At 39.9% G+C, this 26,788-nt stretch overlaps 1 long non-coding RNA gene across 2 annotated transcripts in view; it reads left to right on the top strand.

Moving 5' to 3' along the window:
* The window catches only part of LOC101902701 (uncharacterized), a 145,661-nt gene that overhangs the window by 26,305 nt on the left and 92,568 nt on the right, over positions 1–26,788 (top strand). Inside the window, exon 1 of one of the 2 annotated variants that reach the window (XR_234627.5) lies at positions 25,608–25,869. The exons of the other annotated variant lie outside the window; for it this stretch is intronic. This is a non-coding gene — a long non-coding RNA (uncharacterized lncRNA). Of the gene's footprint in view, positions 1–25,607; positions 25,870–26,788 lie in introns of those variants that run through there. 2 annotated transcript variants of the gene reach the window in all.

A 26,788-nucleotide genomic window follows, 5' to 3' on the forward strand; every position in this document is an offset into this window, starting at 1 on the left:
ATGTTTTCTGAGGGCATTGCTGGAAAGACAGCAGATATTCAAGTTGTCACATTTACTGCTTCTGAGTTAGTGGGAGATTGAAGTGGCTGTAGCCGGGGGCACACACATTCTCTGAGCTCCCACCACCTTTTGTTGCCATTTATTGGCATCCACTTTCCTATGGGGGTTTCCCAGATGTCTCAGTGATAAAGATGCCACTTGCCCATGCAGGAGACATAGGTGTGATCCCTGGGTCAGGAAGATCCCCTGGAGAAGAAAATGGCAACCCACTCCAGTATTCTTGCCTGGGGAGTCCCACGGACAGGAGGAGCCTGGCGGGGTACAGTCCATGGGGTCACAAAAAAAGTCAGATGTGACTTAGCGACCGAACAGCCAAACTTTCCTATAGACTCAGTGCTATAAGTGGTGATGGAGACTGCATACACTTGTAAAGTAATAAAAAGAGTATGTAGCACCACTCCTCGGAGAAGGCAGTGGTACCCCACTCCAGTACTCTTGCCTGGAAAATCCCATGGTTGGAGGAGCCTGGTAGGCTGCAGTCCATGGGGTCGCTAACAGACATGACTGAGCGACTTCCCTTTCACTTTTCACTTTCATGCATTGGAGAAGGAAATGGCAACCCACTCCAGTGTTCTTGCCTGGAGAATACCAGGGACGGGAGAGCCTGGTGGGCTGCCGTCTATGGGGTCGCACAGAGTCGGACACGACTGAAGCGACTTAGCAGCAGCAGCAGCAGCACCACTCCTAGTTCAAACCAACTCCTGATTCCACTGTTGTAATTGTGTGACTTCAGGCAGGTTAGTTAACTTCCCAGTACCTCAAGCTTCCCATTTGTGAGATGAGATTATTAGAACTTTACACTCCAAGGTTGTGAAGGAGAGTGTATTACATAGCATATACAAAACTAACGACTTGGCACAACTTCTGTTATTTTATAGCCAATACTCTATGTATGTTGGTTCCCTTATACTTGATTTTTAGGCAAACTTGAACCCATATCACTTGATCATAGTGTTCTTTTGAAAATTTTGCTTTAAATTTCAAAAAACCCATTGGCAAGTGAATTTTAGAATGTTAAATAACCAGGAGTTGCCTGTAAAGTGCTTAGCACCATGGCAGTTAAGAATTAAAAAAAAAAAAATGTAGTTACTAACCTTCCTGTTCTTTGAGTAGCAGCTAAGTCTCCATTTGTTGGCTGTTTACATAGTAGCATGGTAAATCGCTTCGGTCATGTCCAACTCTTTGTAACCCTATGGACTATAGCCTACCAGACTCCCCTGTCCCTGGGATTCTCCAGGCAAGAATATTGAAGATTGCCATGCCATCCTCTGGGGAATCTTCCTGATCCAGGGATTGAACCTGCATCTCTTACATCTCCTGCATTGGCAGGCAAATTTTTTACTACTAGTGCCACCTGGGAAGCATATTTACAAAGTTGAGACTCATATTTAATGAATGAAGGTGACTGATTTATGTGTGTCTGCTTATTAAAAATAATTAACACAATTCAGCACTTACTAGTTTTTAAAGCTCATTAGTTATCACAATTTTATTTGTTCACTAAAGCCCAGGGAATAAAGTAAAAAAACAAAGTGCTATCATTCCTATTTTACAGTTGAGGAAACTAAGACTCAGAAATTTTCAGTGGTTATCTTAAAGCCACAGAGCTTAGAACACTGGTTTGCTGACTATTTCTTGCAAAATCTTGTTATTTTTCTCATGTCTCGTGCTTTGGGAAAGTGTGTGGAGTAAGCAGAGTAAGGATAAGAAGGTCATTTGAGAGTAATTTGGCACTATCTTGTGAGATTGAAGATGTGCAAACTCCATGACCCAGCAACTCTGCTTCTAGGTATATACCCTCAGGAATCTAGCTACAGGTGCATTGGGACACATGAACAAGAAGGTTTATTGCAGCATTGTTTGGTAACAGCGACGTTTGGAAGCAATTTCATGTCCATCTGTAAGAGAATGAATAAATAAACTGTGGTCTATTCATAAGATGAAATGCTATCCAACAGTTAAAATACTAGGTTAGTGCACATATATGTATTGGAGAAGGAAATGGCAACCCACTCCAGTGTTCTTGCCTGGAGAATCCCAGGGACGGGGGAGCCTGGTGGCCTGCCGTCTCAGGGGTTGCACAGAGCCGGACACGACTGAAACGACTTAGCAGCAGCAGCAGCACATACATGTGATATTGAGTGGAAAAGGAAATTTTACAGTGACACATGTAGCATGATAATATTTGTATAGCATTTTAAAAAGTGAAATACTAGGTACAGTTTATCTAGATATCAGATACTATTTATCTAGATAAATGTTTATGCTGGATACTATTGGTCTAACTTTTATAGGTAATATGTCAGTTTTAAGGGGCAAATTGTCTTCAATCTGGAAAGGGTCTCCCTTCCTCTCCTTTTGGTTTCATCAGACTGTCTTCTCTTCCCTACTCCTGTTATCGCTAAGCTCCCTTTCTTTGTGAAGTCAGGACGTTCTGTATTTATTTATTCTCCTCTTCAGCAAAGTGGCTATTAAGACAGATTCTTCTGAATGGCTGCAAAGTCATCAAATACAGATAGGCTCTGTCAAGACCAGCAAGTTTCATTTGATGTGTGCACTTTCCAAAGTCCTTTAAACAATTCTATTTATTTTTCAGAAGAATTTGTCATTTCCAGTTTGGGGCAATATCTGTGTCTGGTCATAGTGTTAAAAGCATGAACATGTCAGCGTTCATGCCTTATACCAGCATGAGGATCTGACTGGCTTAAGTCTTCCTAAGAGTATCTTAAGCCATGGTTTCCACTATACCCACAGTGGCTTGCCTATCCCTAGGAATTTCCCCAAGAGCCACTTCAGAGGGTGTCATTCATGTCACATAAATGCTGTAGTCTCATTTTTGCCCCTCTAACTCATCACATCCTATAAATCAGTTGTTTGAAGATGGGATTTCTGTGATTTCAATGAACTTGTTTCATTTTACTGAAGTTGTACAGATTTCTGATACAATGCTTGTTTTAGCCTTGGATGTAATCCTTAACCTGGGCTTTGAGCTATAGCCTGCAAACTGGGAATTAAGGGTTCTATTCCAGGTCCTGTCTCTGACCTTGGGTAAATTCAGATCTCCTGGACGGCAAGTTGTCCAGACAGAGAACATTTAGCTATGGTTTACCTTGGATTTGAAATGTTTCCCCCAGTGATTTATGTTCCTGACATGGTCTGATTTTATATAACCCCAAATAAAGCCTCGTTTGTTTCCCTTGGCCTTTTTGGAATCACCAGAGCTGCTTACTCCATATATTCAAATTTTGCAAAATTCCCCGGGATGTATCCCCTTATATATACCAAAGCCAGATCTGCTTTGTCGATTAGCTTGGTAATCTTCTGGGACTCTTTTGGGATTTCAGAACTTGTGTTCTCACAGTAAAATGTGCCAAAACTGACAGATAGAAAATATTAATCAATTTCTTAGAGCAGAGAGGGCTCCTGTACTCACTTCTTAGAAGTTGAGCTTTGAGCTCTAGGTCTTGCTGTAATGATCTAGGAATATGGCTTGAGCTATAAAATATTAGGGCTCAGAGCTGCAGTGACCCCATCCAAGGATACATAATTACCCTTGAAGTGCCAACTTCTTAGTTACAAAAGATACTGTTAAACCTTTTGTCTTTTCAGATTGATTTGTCTGATTGGACCATATTGTAAACAATATGTTGGTTCATGCCGTAAACAAACATGTTTGCATGTGCACAAGTCAATTCACATGTAATTTTCATCAAGCCCATTCCATTACCCATACTTTGCTATAGAGGAAACAAACAGAAGGTAGAACCCCAGTCTGTGTTTTCTAGGAAGTTTCAGTAAGTTTGGAGAAGCTTAACCACAGAAGACATTTAGAAGGTCAGTTAATATTATTTAGTGTTGAGATTTGATATGAAGAGAATTGTGGAGCTGCCAGGCACCTGAGGGTCCAATCTGAGTGTACCTTTAGTCTTTAGGTGACAAAAAATAGTGCTATACTTTGCTATAATCCATTAACAAGCTTCAAAAGAATTTTAACCGCATTGTCTGGTGTGTGTGTGTGTGTGTGTGTGTGTGTGTGTGTGTGTGCACGCGTGTGCATGTTCTCAGTTGTGTCTGACTCTTTGCAACCCCATGGACTATAAGCCTGCCTGGGTCCTCAGTCCATGGGATTTCCCAGGCAAGAATACTGGAGTGGGTTGACATATACTTCTCTAGGGAATCTTCTGACCCAGGGATCAAATTGACATTTCTTATGTCTCCTGAATTAGCAGGCAAATTCTTTACCACTAGCACCAACTGGGAAGCCTACTGTGTGTCCGTATTTGTGCATGGGTGAATATACTTCTGAGGTAAGCTAAGTATGGAAGAGATGCAAGAAAACTAGGTAATTTGGACCATTATGATACCTTCCCAGTACCTGGGTGACTGTCCATAAATGATGTATGTTTCTCAGTGCAGTGAAATTGTACTAAAATGTTGGGATATTTTAGTGACCCAAGACACAGAAAAGGAGGAGAAAAATGGCTAACATATTGGCTTTAATCATTAATTTCAAAGTTGATGTCACTCAGTTGGATTATCTGTTCTCTGAAAATTCAAATCCATTTGTGCCTTCTTGGCTGCTTTTAGAGAAATGCTTCTAAGATCGTTAATACACTGTGACCGGCTCCATCGTAGCCTCCTTCAAAAACTCCATCCTTGTTTGATTTTGGATGACTTTCTTCTCTAGGCCCAAATGACCAAACTCATTATTAATATTCTGGCAGATGCATTGCTCTCATTCTTCCAGATCAAATGGGATTTAACTGTGATCATTCAGGTAGTCTGATTTGAATTTGAAGGAGCTTGTTTCTACTTCATGGAGGTGGGGAGATCTGCACATCCTCAAGAATGACAGTAAAAAGCATTTCATATCACCCTTTGCTTAATGGTTGATGTCTCTGAATCTTTTAAAAATATATATCTTGGGTTTTATTGAAGAGGCCCATCTCTTTCCTCCAATGTCAATCTGTTCTTTCTCAAAGCACTATTTCTTGGAAAATTGTAATTCAGAACTGTTATACAGTCCACTGAAGTGGAGCATTTCAGATAATTCAATTAATAAATGCTATTTTCCTCATTTATCCAAATATTTTAGGTGAATATGCTCAAATGTTGGCTGTAATCATCTGGAACCCCACAAATTCCACAAAGAGCTCCACAAATTCTCCACATTATTTTGTATAAACACAAGGTGTATATATTTATTGTTAGGAGTTATTAACCATGAAAACCCCACAATGGAGTTTCAATTCACTTTTATTCTAGTTTCCTGTAGAAGGAGAATTTAGCAAAACTTTCTGTGTTCCTTCTTTACACTGTTATGTTCTCAGAAGCAGCTGCTGTTGCCTTGGCCACAGAACAGCATTTATTTGCTGATTTTGGGACATTTATGTGCAAAGTTGGCTGAGCTGTGGGGATGCTGAACTTCTTGGAATACGAGGCTACAAGTCATGGGTCATAGGTCTGTGAGGCACCTGTAAGTATAATACCCTTGCTGGTCTGTAACCTCACAGCCCTGACTCTCTACTGACTATAGCCTAAACCCAGAGGAGGCTCTGGTGCTTTTACCTGAGATGCGTAGACTAAAGTCCGGCCTTCACACACCTCCCATGAAGCAAAGGTTTTCTACTGGGCTTCCTCAGAGATCTCAAGACTCACTACTTAACACATGCTTATTTGTCTGACCAACTTTTTTTGCTTAACTGAGAAAAGAGGGACACAGTCCAAGTCAAGTGGACATTTCTGGAATCTTGCAGTCTTGAGAGTTTTGACCCAAACTCAGTTGACTTCCAGAGACTTACTGCTGGCCTCATAAGTTCAGAGTAAATGGTTTTCTATATCCCCGGGCCTAGGCAACTGCCATGGTTCAACATTATACTGTCCTGAGAACCTTGCTAAAGAACAGGAGAACTCTAATAATGATGTAGTGGTCAGTGCCACTTCTGATTTCCCTGTCCGTTGAAAGCCTTCAGAAGCTTGTGATCTAGGGGCCTAGTCCCTGCTGACCACCTCCATCGTATCTCTTATGACTCCTTACCCTGTGTCTTATATTCCAGCAATTCCAAGCCATGTAAAGTCCACATCCTCACCAAAGACAGCCATGCTCTTCTTACCTGTCTGTTTTTAAGTTTCTTTGAAATGGCCTCTTCCCAGTAAATGCTCATCACCCCCCTCCTGCACCCCACCCCTTTGTTCCCTGGCTTATTGTTAAGACCCTACACTGGTATCATTTCCTTTCTGAGCCCGGTCAGTCCAGTTAGAGGCTGTGCACACACCACACTGTTTCAGAACTGTACCAGTCATGTGTCTGCCTCTCCCATTAGATGGCAGCTTCTTTAGAGGAGATACCAAGACACTTTATCTTTATTTTTCTGATGCCTGACTCATGGACTACAGCAAAGTAGGCTCTCAAAATAATGCTGACTAAATTAAATGAATCCATAAGGGTTTCTGGATGGGTAGGAGATTATGGTTTTTTTGTCTAGAGTTTTATTCAAAGGCAGACAGAAGAAAAATGTCACAATAATAATAGTTATAGTGTATCTGAAAAACTATTATCAGACAAGTATTTTCAATATATGGACCCCTACAGTAATAATCTGAGGTAGATACTGTGATTATCCCTATTAAAATATAAGGGAGTAATTATGATGATGATAAATACTGCATATAGCAAAAATCAAGAATTTAGAATTAAGAGATCCACACAAGAGAGAAGTATCTTTTTCAGGCCACACATAGATATACACATGAAACCTAGGATTGCTATCCAGTGCCATTTGGAATATGCTTAATACATGACATCTTATTATTTGGAGGTGAATGTAGAAGCTGGCCATGTTGAAGACCAACTGAAATTGCCCCAAATTCCATGAAATTGAACTACTCTACTGGGAAAACTCTGACAGCAGAAGAATCAAGAAATACTCCATTCAGTCTGGGGCTGGCAGAATCTGTGTACACATGTACTCCAAAGGCAGGAACAGCTTGTTAATCTGGCATTTAACTACCAGAAATTACTATTAATCATTATTACTGGGAAGAGTTATTGATACATAATGATGGCCCTAGGGTATTGCTTAGTCATGAAGTACCTTCTGAATCATCAAAGAAAACTGAAGTTCTGTTCCGCTGAAGTTTAGTATTAAGTCTGCTTTATTGTCTTCAATTTTTTTAGGTGTTAGTAATCACTAAATAACATAGATACATCAAACTCTCTTAAATATTTTCTTAATAGTAACCAGAACCTTCCCCTAAAGAGAAAGTTTGATATTATTTCACATCTGTTTATTTTACTTGCAAAGATATGTAAATGTCTGTGTAATTTCAGAAATGCATATTTGTGAGAAAATACCAATTCATAGTAGCTTTTGGTTATTACAAAATTTTCAACTACTGGGTATAATTTGCTTATTTAATAGATATTTGCCAAGCATTTACCATGCAGGCAGGAGCTGTATTGAGTACTGGAGTTGCAGATGTGATTAAAATGGGTACAGTCCCTGTCCTCCTATAATAAGGAAATCCATGAAAGTTTTTGATGTTAAGGTAGGAATTCTGATTCTCAAAGATGAATGCTATCACTAGTAAGACTGAGAGTCCCAGGTTGAATTAAATAAGTATTAAAATTGAACTATAAGCACATTTCTGAGCATAGAAAAGAAGTGATCTGTATTGGGAACTGAGAAATAAGAGTGTGGTGATCTCTTGGGGGTGGACAGATAAGCAGGAGGCATATGGCCCTGTAAATGGAAACATTCTTTGGTCAGATTGTTGGAACCCAAGGAGTTTGGACTTTATCCTGTAGAATAAATGGAAAATAGACTTTGGTCTGTATGCAAATTCATTGGTACTGTCTACTTGAAGCACTTTTTGGGGAGCTTTATGAGGTCCCCTCTGCCTTTCAGAAAAAGTGCTATGAATGAATTTTGAGGTCCACTGATGATATTGCAGGAGGAATGACTACTCCAGTGCAATGAATGCGTTTGTCACCCTGTCTATAGAAAACAGGCAACAATCAATCATTCCATATTTATGGGTCATCTTCCATCCCTTGGATAAAATATTGCTTCAAACCAGACTCAGCACCTTGAGAAGGAAAGAGTTCTAAGCATCTAGGGTCTAAGTACCTCACGTATTAGATGTTGCTCTTAACAACGTAGCTACAAAGAAGCATATTCATGGTATAGTCAGTTTTCAGTACAGGCTCAAGGAGATATGAAATCCTGACGTTTCTTCATGTACCAGACTTTGATATATGGAAATGTGCTATTTTCTTACAGGACAATTCATAGACAAGGATGGAGAACTAGAGAGAGTGCTTGCATCTTTCCCTAAATCTCTGATGACAAGACACAATCAGGGCATAGGGGAAGGAGGTTAGCACCCTGAAACGATCATCCAAGCAGGGCCTCAGTAGCGTGCTAACCAACCAAATGCAGATGAAGTAGTGTGGGCGGTGAATTACAGTTTTAGGTCCCCAGTTCCCTTCTCACTAAGAATCTCCAAATCAAGTGTCCACTGCTTGAATTGGCTCTAGCTGTGGATTGGCAGTCCTCTTAGACTGCTGCAGTGCTGGGATTTATTTGCTTTAAAGTTTTCTCCAAAACATCTTTAATAGGCAGATGTAAACCTATATGTTCTCCTTCCAACAAGTCTTGGATCCCTGTGTTCCTTGATGCTTGTACTGCTTTCCCAGGGTGTCTTTAGCAACCTAATCTTCACTTTGCTGAAGGAGAAAGGCCTTTGGCTTGTATGTTTTCCCACCACCCTGTCAGTTATGACGTCTGTTTTCTTGAAATGGCTTGCTCCAGCTTGTTTATTTATGAAGGGCCTTGTGGTCAGCTGCAAACTTAGTTCTCAGTTTTTGGGTAACATTTATTGTTTTCAATCTGATTAAAGAAAAATACATGCCAATGTTTGAAAAATTTAAAACTACAGGGAAGTGTAAAAATGAAAATTGAAATCACTTATAATTCTGTCACTCACAGTTAATCACTGTTGACATTTTGGAATATTTTCTCTCAGGCATTTTTTCTTTTTTTTAAATGCATATATGTGGTAAGCATGTCTCTGAGTCTTTCAAAATAAAAATTTAATAGCTATATAATTTTGGTCAATTCTGATTTTTTTTGACCATTTTAACTAACATAGGCACCTACTTTTTTTCCATATTTCTCATTATTTATTTAGGAATAGATTCTTAAAAAATAGTTTCTGTTATGTAAATATATTTGGTAAGTATTGAAACAAATATACTGATTTAAATCTCGACAAGCATGATAATACTAGAGTTATTTCACTATAACCTTGCTACCATTGAATATTATTAACTTCAGTTTGATAATTTAGTAGACAAAAAATGGTATATTCTAATTTATATCCCATTTATAACTGGTGAGTTTTATAACCTTTGATAGAAAAGTGATTCCAGAAGACTTGGTTCTTATTTTTTTGCACTTACCATTCTATTGATGTTGGGTTCTATTTATGTTCTATTGATGTTGAGTTCCTTGCTTTTCTAAGTGAGCCTCTGTGTCTTTTTTTTGATCCGTAAGACATGTTAACCCTCTGTACTATATATTTTGTTTTTACTCAACAGTCATGCACTCAAAATATTTATTGACTATCATATTTCAGGCTTCTGAATCCATAGAGATAAATACATGAAAATTGAAAATCCTTGACCTCCAGAATTTCAAAATATAGAGACAACACACAGATAACAAGAGAAATAGAAAACAGTGTTCTGATGCTATGCAGTCAATAAATATTTACTGTTTGCCATCTACATTTCATGGATTAGGCTAAGCATTAAAGATACCCAAAATGAGTAAGTTAGACATAGTTCTTTTCTTTACAAATATTATTGGCTATACAGAATAGCATAAAGATTAATTATAATACAGTGGGGTAAGTTGAAAGCAGCTTAAAATAGTGGCTAAGGACATGGCTCTGAAGCTGACTGTCTGGGTCAAATCCTGGCTCAACCACTAATTAACTATACTCTGTGATTATGGGCAGATAAATTAGCCATTCTGTTCTTCAGTTTCCTCCTTGGGAAAAGAGAGGCAATAACTGAATTGTTTCATAGACTCTTGCAGAACATTTAGAACAAGACCTAGTATGTAGTGTGTGCTCAGTACCCGTTTTATTTCGTTGTAAGAATAAGATGTGGAAAGCACAGTCTGTTATTGAAATGTATAATAAGGGGCTGTTAATATAAAGTCATGAGAGCTACTTTTGGAGGAAGAAACCCCAAACAGCTGAAAAGTGAGGAGATAGTATGGCTCATTTGGGAGGGTGCAATGGAGTGTGAACATGTGTGAGGGCATAGTTTTCACAAAGAGGGAACCACATGTGCAAAATCCCAGAAGAAGGTGAAGGGCTTTCGAAGAACTAAATGACCTTCAGTGTGGATTGTAGGGTATGAGTATCTTTGTATTGCTGTGTAACAAACCACCCGAAAATTCAATGCCTTTAAAATACAAAGGTTAAGAGAACAATAGGTCAATTAACAGTGAAATTTTCATCAGAAACCAGAGTGACTAGAACAGAATGGAACAATATCTTTGCAGTGCTGAAAGAAAAGAACTATCAACCCAGGATTCACTATCCAGCAAAAATATCCTTCCAGAATGAAAATAAAACCTTCTCAGATGAAAGAAAATTGAGAGAATTTGTCACCAGCTGACCTACTCTAAAATAAGTGCTAAAGTAAATTCTTCAGACTGAAGAAAAATTATACCAGAAACTTCAAGAATAAAGACCAACAGAAATAGCAAATAGCTCAGTAAATATAATAGACTTTTCCTCTCATCTTAAAATTATTTAAAAATGTGTTGGAGAAGGCAATGGCAACCCACTCCAGTACTCTTGCCTGGAAAATCCCATGGACAGAGGAGCCTGGTGGGTTGCCATCTATGGGGTTGCACAGAGTCGGACATGACTGAAGCGACTTAGCAGCAGGAGCAGCAGCAGCATGACTGTTGAAAGGAAAATGTATAGCATCGTCTGATGAGATTTTCAATATATATAGATGTAACACATATGACCATATACATATAGTCAGATGTAACACATATGACTATATATATCAAAGAGGAGACTAATGGGATCTACTTGGTTGTAAAGCTTGTTTTACTTGAAGTGGTGATATATTAACTCTAAGCATACTGTGTTGGGCTTCCCAGGTGGTGTTAGAGGTAAAAAACCTCTCTAACAATGAGATGTGGATTTGATCCCTGGGTTTGGAAGATCCCCTGGAGAAGGGCATGGCAACCCACTCCAGTATTCTTGCCTAGAGAGTCCCATGGACAGAGGAGCCTGGTGGGTTACAGTCCATGGGGTCGTAAAGAGTCAGACACTACTGAAGCAACTTATTGTGCATGCATGCTGAAAGGTTATGCATGAATATTATAATCTCTATAGAACAATCACTAAAAGATAATAATGTCACACAAAGACAAATATCCAGGAAGCCAATAGAGAAATTGAAATAAGATAATAAATATTCAAAATTTTAAAAGGCAGGAAACAGGGAACTGAAGAACAAAAAAACTAGAGAGGACTCACAGAAAACAGATAATAAAATGGGAAATGTAAATGTGACCATATCCATAATTGCATTAAATCTAAATCAATTAAAGAATAGAGGCAGATTTAAAAATAAAGTTGCAACTATATGTTACATACACAAAACTTACTCTAAATATAGTTATGTAGATCAGTTCAGTCGCTCAGTTGTGTCCGACTCTTTGCGACCCCATGAATAGCAGCAGGATAGGCCTCCCTGTCCATCACCAACTCCCGGAGTTCACTCAGACTCACGTCCATCGAGTCAGTGATGCCATCCAGCCATCTCATCTTCTGTCATCCCCTTCTCCTCCTGCCCCCAATCCCTCCCAGCATCAGAGTCTTTTCCAATGAGTCAACTCTTCGCATGAGGTGGCCAAAGTATTGGAGTTTCAGCTTTAGCATCATTCCTTCCAAAGAAATCCCAGGGCTGATCTCCTTCAGAATGGACTGGTTGGATCTCCTTGCAGTCCAAGGGACTCTCAAGAGTCTTCTCCAACACCACAGTTCAAAAGCATCAATTCTTTGGTGCTCAGCTTTCTTCACAGTCCAACTGTCTCATCCATACATGACCATAGGAAAAACCATAGCCTTGACTAGACTGACCTTTGTTGGCAAAGTAATGTCTCTGCTTTTGAATATGCTATCTAGGTTGGTCATAACTTTCCTCCCAAGGAGTAAGCATCTTCTAATTTCATGGCTGCAGTCACCATTTGCAGTGATTTTGGAGCCCCAAAAAATAAAGTCTGACATTGTTTCCACTGTTTCTTCATCTATTTCCCATGAAGTGATGGGACCAGATGCCATGATCTTAGTTTTCTGAATGTTGAGCTTTAAGCCAACTTTTTCACTCTCCACTTTCACTTTCATCAGGAGGCTTTTTAGTTCCTCTTCACTTTCTGCCATAGGGTGGTGTCATCTGCATATCTGAGGTTATTGATCTTTCTCCCGGCAATCTTGATTCCAGCTTGTGCTGCTTCCAGCCCAGCGTTTCTCATGATGTACTCTGCATGTAAGTTAAATAAGCAGGGTGACAATATACAGCCTTGACATACTCCTTTTTCTATTTGGAACCAGTCTGTTGTTCATTCCATGTCCAGTTCTAACTGTTGCTTCCTGACCTGTATATAGGTTTCTCAAGAGGCAGGTCAGGTGGTCCGGTATTCCCATCTCTTTCAGAATTTTCCACAGTTTATTGTGATCCACACAGTCAAAGGCTTTGGCATAGTCAATAAAGCAGAAATAGATGTTTTTTTCTGGAACTCTCTTGCTTTTTCGATGATCCAGCGGATGTTGGCAATTTGATCTCTGGTTCCCCTGCCTTTTCTAAAACCAGCTTGAAGATCTGGAATTTCACAGTTCACATATTGCTGAAGCCTGGTTTGGAGAATTTTGAGCATTACTTTACTAGCGTGTGAGATGAGTGCAATTGTGCAGTAGTTTGAACATTCTTTGGCATTGCCTTTCTTTAGGATTGGAATGAAAACTGACCTTTTCCAGTCTTGTGGTCGCTGCTGAGTTTTCCAAATTTGCTGGCATATTGAGCGCAGCACTTTCACAGCATCATCTTTCAGAATCTGAAATAGCTCAACTGGAATTCCATCACCTCCACTAGCTTTGTTTGTAGTGATGCTTTCTAAGGCCCACTTGACTTCACATTCCAGGATGTCTGGCTCTAGGTCAGTGATCACACCATCGTGATTATCTGGGTCATGAAGATCTTTTTTGTACAGTTCTTCCATTTATTCTTGCCACCTCTTCTTAATATCTTCTGCTTGTGTTGGGTCCATTCCATTTCTGTCCTCTATCGAGACCATCTTATGTAGATAGATTAAAAATAAAAGGATAGAGAATATATATTATGTAAACTGATAAAAAGACAGCTAGAGTGAGTATATTGCAGAAGGCAATGTCAACCCACTCCAGTACTCTTGCCTGGAAAATCCCATGGACAGAGGAGCCTGGTGGGTTGCAGTGCGTGGGATCGCTAGGGGTTGGACATGACTGAGTGACTTCACTTTCATGCATTGGAGAAGGAAATGGCAACCCACTCCAGTGTTCTTGCCTGGAGAATCCCAGGGATGGGGGAACCTGGTGGGCTGCCATCTTGGGATCACACAGAGTCGGACATGACTGAAGTGACTTAGTAGCAGCAGCAGAGTGAGTATATTAGGTATACAGTCTACTTTAGAATAAAATTACTAGAAGTAAAGAGAAACATTACATAATGGAAAAGGTCAGTTCACCAAAAAGATATTACAGTACTAAATGTGCATACACCAAGTAACAGAGCTCTAAGATGCATGAAGTAAAAGTTGATAGAACTAAACGGAAAAATAGAAAAATTCACATTCTCTTTATCAATAATAGATAAAACAATTGGAAAGACAATCAACAAGACTAGAGTAGACTTGAACAACACTATCAAATGACTTGATTGACATTAATAGAACAGTCTACCCAGCTAGTATGGAAAATTTCAAGTGGACATGAAATAGTCACCAAAATAATATATTCTGGGTCACAGGAAGAATGAAAACAATAAATTAACACATTTAAAAGAATTGTAATCATCCAGAGTACATACTGTGACCATAAATAATTAAACTAGAAAATCAGCTACATAAAGATACCTGGACAATTCATAAATATTTTGAAAATCAAAACATTCTTCTAAATAACTTGTAGGTTGAAGAAGAAGCCACAGGCGTAATTAGAAAATATTTTTTAGCTGAGTAAAAGTGAAAATACAACAAAATTTATGGAATACTGCTGAAGCTAGTGCTTTTAGGGGAATTTTTAGTATTAAATAGAATTCCCTGGAAGCTCAGATGGTAAAGAATCTGCCTGCAATGCAGGAGACCTGGGTTCAGTCTTTGGGTTAGGAAGATCCCCTGGAGAAGGGAACAGCTACCCACTCCAGTATTCTTGTCTGGAGAATTCCACAAACAGAGGAGCCTGGAGGGCTGCAGTCCATGGGATTGCAGAGTCAGACATGGCTGAGCGACTAACACACACACACATAGTATTAAATGCTTATATTAGAAAAATACCAATTTTTGGTAATCTAGGATAATACATTAAAAATTAAAATTGAAGGGCAAACTAGACTCAAAAAAATTAAGGAAATTATAAAGAGCAGAAATTAATAAATTGGAAAAAATAGAAAAAAATAAATGAGAAAATTTTTTTCTTTAAAAAGTTAATAAATTTGGTAAACCTATAACTGAAATGGCCAAGAAAGTTGCACAAATTTCCCACATCAGGAATAAAGGAGGATATCACTACAGACCCTACAGGCATTAAAAAGAATAAGGATGCTATGCCATGAAATTTGACAACTTAGATAAAATGGACCAATTTCTTTAAAAAACACAAACTGCTGAAACTCATACAAGAACAAATATAAAATATGAGTAATTCTAAATATGAATAATTCTAAATCTGTTTTTAAAACTTGAATTTGTAATTAAAAGTCTTCCAGCAAAGAAACCTCCAGGCCAGATGGTTTCACTTGCAGATTTTACCAGACATCTCAGGAGGAGATAGTATCAATTTTATACAAACTTTTCTAGAAAATTGAAGATAATGAAACACTTATCAACTCATTTTATGTGGCCATTATTACTCTAATACCAAGATTAGACAAACACAACAAGAGAACCTGTTATAGATAGAACCTGTTATAGATCAACATCCCTTGAACATAGATACAAAAATCCTCACTAAGACATTAACACACCAAATTTATCTATCTATCTATGTTTCTGTACAAGCTGTTACTTGGATTAAAAAGCTCTGAGTTCTACCGTTTCCCAATTTCCATGAGATAAATGTACTCCAACCTTGGCAAATTTAATTTCAAGTGACCCACATAAGTCTATTAGTTACAGAGTTGGGAAGAGGTGCACAGTCAACTCTCATGAGCCAGTGGCACTGAATCAATTCTTCATAATTCATGTTTCAGAATTTGGTTTTTATCATAAGGAAAATGGGAGTGTTTGAAGTTTTTAAGCTGAAACAGTTTTGTGCCTTAGAATGCTCCCTCTTGCTTTAGACCAGAGAATGGATTGGAGGTAGGTCAGAATGAGCACCCATGAGCTGCTTATTGATATTACTAAGAAACAGTGGTGGTCTAAACCTGGGTTGTGGCCTCTGGGATGGAGAAGGTGGACATTTTAAAAATATTTTTAATATGTAAACTTGCTGAGGGGTCAAATTGGCTGTCAGGTATAAGACAAAAGCAGAGAAGTCACTCATCCCATCTAGGAAGGCCCTTATTGTTTGTTTGTTTGACAAGTAGGGGCATGCACAGTTGCTCTTTATGGAGCAATTTTTTTTTTTCTGGAATTCCTCAGTTCTATGACAATGAGTAGTTATTAGTCTAGGGAACAACATTAGTCATTTTTAAAGTTTCACTCAAAGTGAACTATCAGATCCTTATGCTTTTTGAATTAGTTGCATCTCTAAAATTCATTATTGAATGCCTTCTTGTGCCATGCACTGTTCTAGGTACTTGGACTATGTTGTTGAATGAAAATAGACCCCTATCTTTGTGGAACTTTAGTCTAGCTACAGGTTGAGGGGAAGGCAAGAGAGAGGCATTAAACATAATATAAAAGCAAGTTATATACTAATAGTATGGCAGAAAGTGAAGAGTATTTCATAAAATTTTTAAAAAATGTGGAGTAGGGTAACAGGAGTTCAGGAGTGATGGTAAGACAAAATTTTATAATTAAGTATGGTAGTTATGGGAGGATGCATTTAAGAAGTAACATTTGAACAGTCTTGAGATGGAAAAGCTACCAGCAGTGACTTCATTCCTGTCATTGGAAATAAATATATTCTCTCCCCGAGTATTTGTCCCAACCATATTTCTGGTCACTGTGCACAAAATCAAATTTCTTTCCTCAATCTCCCAGTTTTCCCTGACCTACTTGGGGAGGCAGGCATGAGGTACCTTTCCATGTTTGTGGTATTCTGAACCTCCCTTGACTAAAGCACTTGCCCCCAGGAGATTGTAAGTGCCTCTTACCTTGGTTTTTTCCCCACTGGACTGAGAACTCCTCAAAGATTTTGCTGATGCCACTTGCTTTTGTATTCCAGTGCCTCTGGCATGCCTGGCATAAAGGAGGTACCCTTTGTTGTTGTTCAGTTGCTAAGTTGTGTCGACTCTTTGCAACCCCATGGACTGCAGCACACCAGGTTACCCTGTCCTTCACTATCTCCTGGAGTTTGCTCAAATTCATGTCCACTGAATTGGTGATGTTATCTAACCATCTCATCCTTTGCCGCTTTTCTCCTTTTGCCTTCAGTCTTTCTCAGCATCAGGGTCTTTTGCAAGGAGTTAGCTCTTTGCATCAGGTGGCCAAAGTATTGGAACTTTAGCTTCAGCAGCAGTCCTTCCAATGAATATTCAGGATTGATTTCCTTTAGGATTGACTGGTTTGATCTTGCAGTCCAAGGAACTCTCAAGAGTCTTCTCCAGCACAACAATTTGAAAGCGTCAGTTCTTCGACATTCAATCTTCTCTATGGCCCAGCTCTCACATCCATACATTAACTACTGGAAAAACCATAGCTTTGACTATATGAACCTTTGTATACCTTTAAAACTTGATAAATCTAATATTCTAATGAGTTTCTCCTTAATGGGGAATTCCAAAATATGAAAACACATCTAATCATGGAGTGTGATAGGAGCTGAGAAGTTTAATTATCTGATTTCATTATCATCTCTTTGTCTTCTTCATGTGTTTTGGCTACTTCTGTGGGAGTAACTTTGAAAATGCAGATTAGAAATAGTATTCGACTCTCTACCTGTATGTAAAAAGCCCATTGTTGTGGATGTGTGCTGCCCAAAACAGCTTGTATATATACTGCGTATATATAGTTTCTTTGGCAAGAAAAAGATGAAATAAATAATTCTGAGTATCTGGGACACCAAAGTGCTAGGCGCTTCATAAATACTTTGATGAGAGGTAGGCTAGACCAGCTAAAAGTTAGAAACATTTTATTTTTATTTTCATTTTTTGTCTCATGACATGCTGCTTTTATTTAACACCAAATCTTAAATACTAATATTATTCATAATCAACATGAGTTTCTTTCCTCTCTGTTACAGATAATGCTACTCTAAACATCTTTGTATATAAATTGTTTTGCATAGCTCTGATCACTTCCATGGAATAAATTTCCAAATTGCATTTGTCATTAGGATAAATTCTTTAGATTAATTTTTATTGGAATATAGTTGCTTTACAATGTTGTGTTAGTTTCTGATGCTATGTATAAAATAGATAACCAATGAGAACATATAGTACAGGGAGCTCTGCTTAATGCCCTGTGGTGACCTAAATGGGAAAAGAAATCCAAAAGAGAGGGGATATATGTATATGTATGGCTGATTTATTTTTCTGTACAATAGAAAGTTAGAAACATTTTAAAACTAAAGTAGGCAGTGATATTTTTGTTTATTTTGTATGGTTTTTTAGGGGGGAGTTAGAGAGGAGTAAATAGCTCTTCAGCAATCATTGAACTACTTAGAGTATATAGGGTTCATTTTTGTATTTTGACTTTCAATGGTAGAAATCTAGCAGTGCTATCAAATGTCAGTGAAAACACACATACATGCATTTACACATATGCACACGTACTAGCAAGGACTAGGGAAGAAAATGTGAAAACAGGACAGCTTGAATGATAGCCACCACATACAAGTACACTGAGCAGAGTAACTGGATGACTGCGGGTCTGGTATCCGTTATCAGAGCATTTTATAGCTCTTGAGAAGGCATCCCTGAAGGATTCATGAGAGGCCAAGAAAGCATTTCTCTTGGAAGCAGAGATGGCATTCACTGAACACCTCTTGTCTTGTTAGAGTTCCAAAGGGATGAAAGCAGTATGAACAAATGAAGGAAGGTCTAGGAGTGCCACAGAAAATGATTCTGAATATTGATCTGAGGAATCAGTTCCAAGATGAATTCTGGAGTATTTGTTCTTGGGACTTTAATGGAGTTTCCATATCAACACTGTGACAGCAATTGAGATATCCATTCATTCAATCAAGCAGTCCTTACTGACTGATCTGTATTATCAGGCGCAAGGAACTGGGAAACACAGAGATGAACAAGACACATCACTGTCCTCTTGGCGTTTGCAGTAAACTGATGACTTACAATATAACAGTAGAGAGTATGAGCAGAGTGCATTGGGAACACCAAAAGTGGTAACCGCCTTTGGCTCAGGGCATCAGGGAAAACTCCAGGGAGGAGTCTGTACATGAGCTGTGTCTTGAAGACTGAGTAGGGATTGGCCAAGTGAAAAATGGCAGGAGGGTTTGAACTGACATTCTACACTGAAGCCACCTAGCTAAGGGCACAAAATGGTGAGAAATCCTATCCGGATCAAAAGAGTGATATGACATTAATAATGTCTTAAGACAAATGAGTAGCTAAGGGAAAATGGGATGGGAAAAGAGCAATGGAATTTAAAGGCCAAGGAGATGGACGGTATGATTGAGGAAGTCTAGTTTTACCACCCAAGGGGGTTGGAGTCTTACATGCTTTTGAGGCATTTCCATATTGACAGTTACCATTTAGTGAGCACTTATTTTTCTAAGCTAGGGCAGAGTTAGGTATGAAGGTAGAAGCAGACTAGGGAAAGGAGGGTATCAGAGGTCTGGAACCAGATAGAGTGATACCCACAGCCTGAAAGGTATTTGTGGAAGGGAGAGTACAGGAAAATCGGTATTGCCCTCATGAGCAGGACAGCAAGAGGCACAGCAAGTGGAATTAGGAAGCAATTGTAAAGAACAAGGCTGTGGTTCTTATTCTGTCAGATTTTTAATTTTAACTCCTTTGCCCTGCCAGGAGAGCAAGTTCTTGTTACTTTTAAAAGCTCTGCATCCTGGACTTCCCTGACAGTTCAGTGGTTAAGACTCTGTGCTTCCAATGCAGGGGGCATGGGTCCTAGTCGGGGAACTAAGATCCTGTGTGCTGTGTGGTGTGACCAAAAAAACACTCCATCCTTAGCATGCGATAACTGATAGTCATCAGAATGTGTCAATTACGAAGAGTTCAGGAATGGTACAGGTAAGAAAACTATGACCAACAAATGGAAGATTCTCTGCTTCTCCCCCCACCTGCCCTGCCCCAGTGGACTGTTCTCTGTGGCACAGATCTTATGCGCCATGCCTCCCAGAAGTGACTGAAGCCAGGTTGGTGTCTATGTGTCTGCGCCCTCTTCTCTCCCATCCCCCAGAAGGTGGGAGAAGGGAAATCACTCAAGATGGTGCTTGTCCACCTGCAATCAGAGCAACACTGAGGGATACAAGAGAATTTTTGTTTCCTTCATTTCAAGGATAACCTTGAACAAAATGATTTCACCAGTTGTAAGGAAAAACATCATCTTGTCATTGGTAAATCGGAAGTATGTTCATGAGAACAGAATTATCTCAAGTTCAGATTTTTGAAACTCAAGACCCTAGATTTTGAGGATCCTAAAAGAAATCCATGGGTATCTCTGTTTTCTCACCAGTGAAATGGAGGCAATAAAGTGTGTGCTTGATAATAAATATTGTTCAGTTGCTAAGCTGTGTCTAACTCTTTGAGACAGCAAGGACTGTAGCACAGCAGGCTTCCCTATCCGTCACCACCTCCCAGAGTTTTGCTCAAATTCATGTCCATTGAGTCAAGTCGGTGATGCCATCCAACCATCTCTTCCTCTGTGGCCCTCTTCTCCTCCTGCCCTCAATCTTTCCCAGCATCAGGGTCTTTTCCAGTGAGTTGGCTCTTCACATCAGGTGGCCAAAGGATTGGAGCTTCAGCTTCACCATCAGTCCTTCCATTGAGTACTCAGGAATGATTTCCTTTAGGATTGACTGGTTTGATCTTGCTCTCCAAGGGACTTCCAGGAGTCTTCTCTAGCATCACAATTTGAAAGCATCAGTTCTTCCATACTCAGCCTTCTTTATGGTCCAACTCTCACATCCATACATGACTACTGGGAAGACCATAGCTTTGACTATATGGGCCATGATTACTCACCTCATCAAGTTTGGATATTTGGGGATCTATTCTTGGACACAGGAGTTCCAGTTGTCTCTACAGCCTCTTTCTAAGCTTGAAATAGAGCAACCCTGTGCTTTACAAATCCATTGCCTTATTGCAAGATTAATAATTTTTCCTATGCCTGGCACATAAAAAGGACTCAAACATTGTAAATCACAGGTTTATCTGTTACTGTTATTACCTCCAAGACCTGCTTCTCTTTTGTACAGTAATCCCTCACTGTCTAAACTCTCATTACTCAAATATTTACTGCCCTCCTCCACAAAACATCCGTATATACATGGAAGCAAAATGGCTTAAGTCACGTGTGATTGTAGGTGAGAGAACACCCACAAGTGTGTTACAGCTGCATCTTGACTGGTTGAATGTAACTGCATCTCATTATTTCACCATGTTATGTGTTTCATTGTCATGTTCACCACATTGTGATGACGTTGCCTAAGAAAATGGAAAAGCTTATAAGAAGAGTTGATGGACCTGACATGCTTCAGAAAGTTCATTCATTGGGAGAAAGATTAGATCGGAAGATAAGAAGGATATTGAAAGAGGTGACTGTGTAAAAAACATATGTGTCTCACAGTTTTGTCCTTGTCTACGGCTCACTCAGTGCTTCCCTGGTGGCTCAGATGGTAAAGAATCTGCCTGCAGTGCCGCAGACCAGGTTTGATCCCTGGGTTGGGAAGATCTGGAGAAGGGAATGGCTATCCACTCCAGTATTCTTGCTTGGAGAGGTCAATGGACAGAGCAGCCTGGCAGGCTACAGTCCATGGAATCCAAAGAGTCAGACATGACAGAGTGACTAACACCAACATGAGAAAATTAGAAAACTTATTAAAATACTGTTGGTTTATTTGTGCCAAAATCCTTAACAGATTGCAACATTGCTACATAATGATGTTTGGGGAAACTCTTTGGGGTTTAAAGAAGGATACAAATTATTGTCTTTCAAAATAAGGGATTAGAGGCTCCTATAATCTGAATGTCTGTTATGCGGTAGGTTTTGAGGAATGGGCTGAAATCAGGTAAAGGAGTAGCTTCTCCTGACCTCTTGGGAATCGGAGTCCCAACTTGTTGCTGTGGGTGAGTCTCTCCCTTGTTAACCCAGCCAAGCTGCAGACCTCGCATTGTTTCCAGTCGCCTTCCAAGAACTATGGTCCTTGTCTCTGGTGGGTGGGCCTCTGCTCCCCACAGGCCAGCTGCCTCTTGCCTGTCTGCTGGGTTTCCTGGCATGGCCTGCTCTTGTATTCTGCTAATTCTTTTCGCTTCCTGTTCCAAATGTGTTTCCGTTGAAGCTGAGCGTGCCTAGGCAGAAGTCCCATCCGTTAGTCAAGCAAGTTCAAGTATGCATGCTTGTCCTTTCCCAGCATCCCCTTTCAATACGTCCCTTCCCTGGGTCAGGACATGCTGTGTTTGCCCTTGGACTTCGCCGATGCCCACTGCTTCACTGACTCACCGCCTGTGCCTGCTGCCATTCCTTCCATGTGTGGTTCTGCAGGTGGAACTGAACACCCTCACAGCTCCTGCATGTGGGCCTGTTCTCCCACCTGCCCTCCTCTCAGATGCCGGCTCTGATTCCAGGTCCCTGCATGCCCAACTGTCTGGACCACCAGCTGCAGTGAACAGAGCGCGGCCTAAGCAGGTTCAAACACACACAAGACTGCCCTTTTGGGATAGTGTTCATCTGCTGCCCTTTGTTGGAACATTTTAACCTGGTTTGTCAAATATACAACCTTGGATAGAGAAACAGGCAACCAGTGGGTAGCAATATGTGATGTGACTGTAATAAGCCACATGCAGTGAACTCTAGCATGACTAACTCCAGTCGTGGACCCCAAAGCATCTGTGATCTGAGGAGATGAGAGATCTCCTGTAGCCTTCCCTTTATACTTACTAGGTGTGTGATCTCTCTGAGCCTCAGTTTTCTCTTTTGTAAAGTGAGGAAGGTAACTCCCACTTTAGAGGTTGTTATGAAGATATAAAGAACCTAAAGTAGTATCTTGATTCGATGACAGCACAGTACCACATAACCAGGCCCATGCCTCTCACTGGCCCCAAGAATTGCCTTTGCAGCCCTTCCTTCCTACAACTGCAGTGGGCCCCAGGTTTGCAGAGGTGCCCTGTGGTTCTACCTTGAAGTTGCAGAAAGGAGATACAAAATGGAGCGCAAAGATGTGTCTGAACTAGAACTTATTCATAAGTAGGGAAAAGTTACCCCTGCCACCTCATCTAGATTTCTTTCCCCAAAAAGGACCTTTTCTTTCTCTTGTCTCCCTACTGGCCTCTCCCATATCCTGGTGTTATATGGTCAGTAAGCAAACTCTTGGTTTCAGCCTTAGCTTTTCCATCGCTCTCTAATTAATTCCTGTTTGGCCATCTTACCTTGCCAACTAGAAAGGATTTTTCTTGCCTTTCTACATAGGAAAGAAAAAATGAAAATGGGCTTCTAGAAGGAATACAGATATCCCCTGCTTTTCAAAAGTTCGCTTTATACCACTTCACTTTTACCTACATTAGTACCTGTTTTCACCAATGGAAAAAAATCTGAAGAGGATTTGTGGTTTTACAAAAACAAGGAGAAAGAACAGCATTTAATGTTTGTGTTATGGGAGCCTGAATAGAGGGAGCTCACACCCCCAGTAGCGAGAGTGACACAGCCAAGCTCTTTGCGGGGGAACCACACTCAGCATCTTAGCACCAGGCTGCCATAACTGCATCTGAGCTTCATCTTGATTTATTTTGCGCATCTGTTAGCAAGATGTGTCCTAAGATAACCGCTTCTTCCCTTTATGCCATCTCTGCTTATGAAAGGTTTCATAGGAACGCTTGAATAGCTGGGGAAACCTACACCAGAATCAAGGTCAGAAAACCTGATCCAGTCCAGGATCTACACTTTCACTAGTCACGTGATTCTTGAAAGGAATTTTACTTCCCTGTGTGCCGTTTTCCTCAACTCCCAAATTTTGAAGATTGAAGAATTCTGTGTAATTCCTAATTACTCCAAGTTATTTCACTTAATTGGCATCAGAATCTTGGGCAACCCTAAAAAAACAAACTCAGTTTACTCGTTGATAGATGAATTGAAGAAAACCTGTGATGTTCTAATCTACCTTAAGTAATTCAAGTTGAATTTTCCACATGAATGCGTGGACTGAAGAGGGGGCTAAAACATGAGTAACATGCCAGATTCAAGGAGTCCTGTCTGTTCATCTCAAAAAGTTTTCCTGGCTCTTTCCTTCCCTTTCCACGCACAGCTTCTTAAAAGTGGGTAGGACCTTTAGAAGCTTTGTTCTGTCTTTCTCATGATAGCTGTTCACCGCTTGATGTTTTTAGACCTCTGAAGTCTGGAAGGTGGGGCATGGTTTTCCAAGTGCCATGGACCAAGTGAGCCTTTTCAGTGACCTCTGTGGGTGAACATTTCAACTGCCTTTGGTCCTTGCCTGAGAAAGCCCCCAAGTGATCAATGTCTCCGAAAGGGCCACACCATTCTCCCTGAGCCCGTGTCCTTCCTCTAGCCCACAGCTCACTCTGCATCTACTCTGTCTCCTGCCTCTTCCATTCCCCCAGTCTTTTTCCACTTACCACGCCATTGGTGGTCTGGGGGTGTGCGGCCCAGATGTTTTCCCCAAGCGATTAGAAGATTACTTTTTCAAGTCTCTTCACAGAGCAGATGTTCCCCTCCAGCTCCCCCTCCCTCGCCCGGCAATTGCTGAAACCTTTCTCTGTCCCAGAGAGCATATGGTGTGGCTGCTGTGTTTGATCAGGGGAGCCTGAACAGAACAAGAGAATCCCACACTGATGACTGTTTGGCAGGCAAGCTTCTAGGTGTGTGTGTGTGTGTGTGTTCCTCCTCCCTTTGTTCCTACTTAAGTTGTGAGCAGATGTTCTCTACTGGCTGAGTGGCTGTCCTTTCTCTGGTCCCTGACACCAGTGCTTCATCCTGTTCCCCTGCTTCAGGCCATTCAGTGTGCCCGACTCTAGCATCTTTCTTGGCTTGCATACATCTGTCTTTACTTCATCCAGAGCTTTGCGCTCTTAGCCTGGGAAACCTGTTAGAAAAATAAGTTTGCTCCTATGCCTAAACTTGATTTATAGGTTGCTCCCTACCCTCTCCCTCCTTGAATCTATTATTTACCCATCCTCTGCTTCCCTTTTCATCCCACCCCAAATTCTGGGCCCACTCAACTATTGCAGACCAGTCATTCTCTCTCTCACCTCTTAGCCTTTAGGTGTGCCTTCCCTTCTTTCTGAAGCATCCTCCCTTTTCTTCTTTTCCTTTTTTGCCTGGCAAATTTCTGTTCATCCTTTGTGTCTTTGTTTAAGCATGATATTCTCTTCGACCTCCACGTCCCAGTCATAAATTACCATTGCGCTCCTATGTTAATACCAACCCTTATTTCTCTGTACTACGGTTGTGCTTTTACTTGTCTCTTCATTTTGTCATTAATTTATTTTTATAAATCTGAGCAAGAATGTTTCCACACTGTCAAACAAGAGTTAGATTCCAGATTCTTCTCTCTTCCTCTTTTTCTGACAGTATTCAATGAGCATGTACTCTGTATGAAACCCTCTATTAGATCTTGGAGTCATAAAAATGAGGGAGAGATTGTTCTTTCCCTCAACTAGAAAGTCCCCTATGTAGACTTCAAAAGTGATGCTATTACAGTGGTGAGATAGCCAAGACCACATGGAAAGCAGATATTTAGATAATTATCCAGCCCTGAAAACAACCCAGAAGGGATATGGAAAAGCCAGGTTAGTGTTGAAAACAAACTGAAAGTAAGAAATAGTTAAGAGCAAGGCAAACTGCTGGCTACCAGCCAAATCCAACCTGCTGCCTGTTTCGCAAACAAAGTGCTAGTGGAATATAACCAAGTCTGTTCATTTACATAAAACAATTTGCATATTGTTTACAACTTCTTTTATGCTACATTGGTGAAGTGAAGTGAAGTGAAGTCGATCAGTTGTGTCCAACTGTTTGCGACCCTGTGGACTGTAGCTGACAAGGCCCCTCCATCCATGGGATTCTCCAGGCAAGAATGCTGGAGAGGTTTGCCATTTCCTTTTCCAGGGGATCTTCCTGAGCCAGGGATTGAACCCGGGTCTCCCGCATTGCAGGCAGATGCTTTAACCTCTGAGCCACCAGGGAAGCCCCAACTATGGTAAAGGTGAGTAGTAAAACTGTAAACTACATGCCCTCAAAGCCTAAAATATTGTCTGCCCTTTTATAGGGAACGTTGTGCTGACCCCTGGCTTAGAGAGTAAATAATAAAAGTGGATAAGATGATTTTAGAAAATAAAAAAGGGTGAAATTTCTCAAAACAGATTTTAAAATGTAGTACACAGCTACCGTAATCAAAATAGTATGATACTGGTTTACTAAAAGACAAATAGCTCATTGGGAAGATAGTAAGAAGTCCAACATGAACCATGTATATAAATTTGATATGTGATGATATTTCAGTTCTATCAAGAACATAATATATTTAATAAACAGTATTAGGAAAATTAGCTATTTCTTTGGGAAAAAAAAAATTCCACTAGACTTTTTAACATTCTTCACCCACCTGCCTCTCCCTCCACAATAAGAAATATATCACTGTTTTTGATTAATACTTTTTTTTTTGGCTTACCATTGTATTTGGTTTCCATGTCTTCCTCCTAGATTTTATTTCTGGTTGCTGCATTAGAGTCTTCAGTAAATCTTTCTACTATGATATGTGACTAGTAAATTATCTGTTTTTATGTGTAAAAAAAAAATCTTTATTTTACCCATACTCTTGAATGATAATTGAGATAAATATAGAGTTTTACTCTCGCCAATCATTTTCCTTGTCACTTCAAAGACATTTCACTGTATTCTGACAAATTTAGTGCTGGTGAAAAAATTTTCTCTAAATCTAATTATAGAGCTCATTCATCTATAGAAAATCTATCTTTTGGTTTTAGTATTTTTTAACATGTTTTCTCTGTCTTTGATGCTGTTGTTTTCCACAGTGTGTTGGGATGAGTTTCTTATGTCTTTCTTCAATTCTAGAAAAACTTTAGCTGCTATTACCTTGATGATCACATTTTGTCCATTTCCTC

The sequence above is a fragment of the Bos taurus genome, chromosome 5 (assembly GCF_002263795.3).
Source record: "Bos taurus isolate L1 Dominette 01449 registration number 42190680 breed Hereford chromosome 5, ARS-UCD2.0, whole genome shotgun sequence".
Classification (NCBI taxonomy): domain Eukaryota; kingdom Metazoa; phylum Chordata; class Mammalia; order Artiodactyla; family Bovidae; genus Bos; species Bos taurus.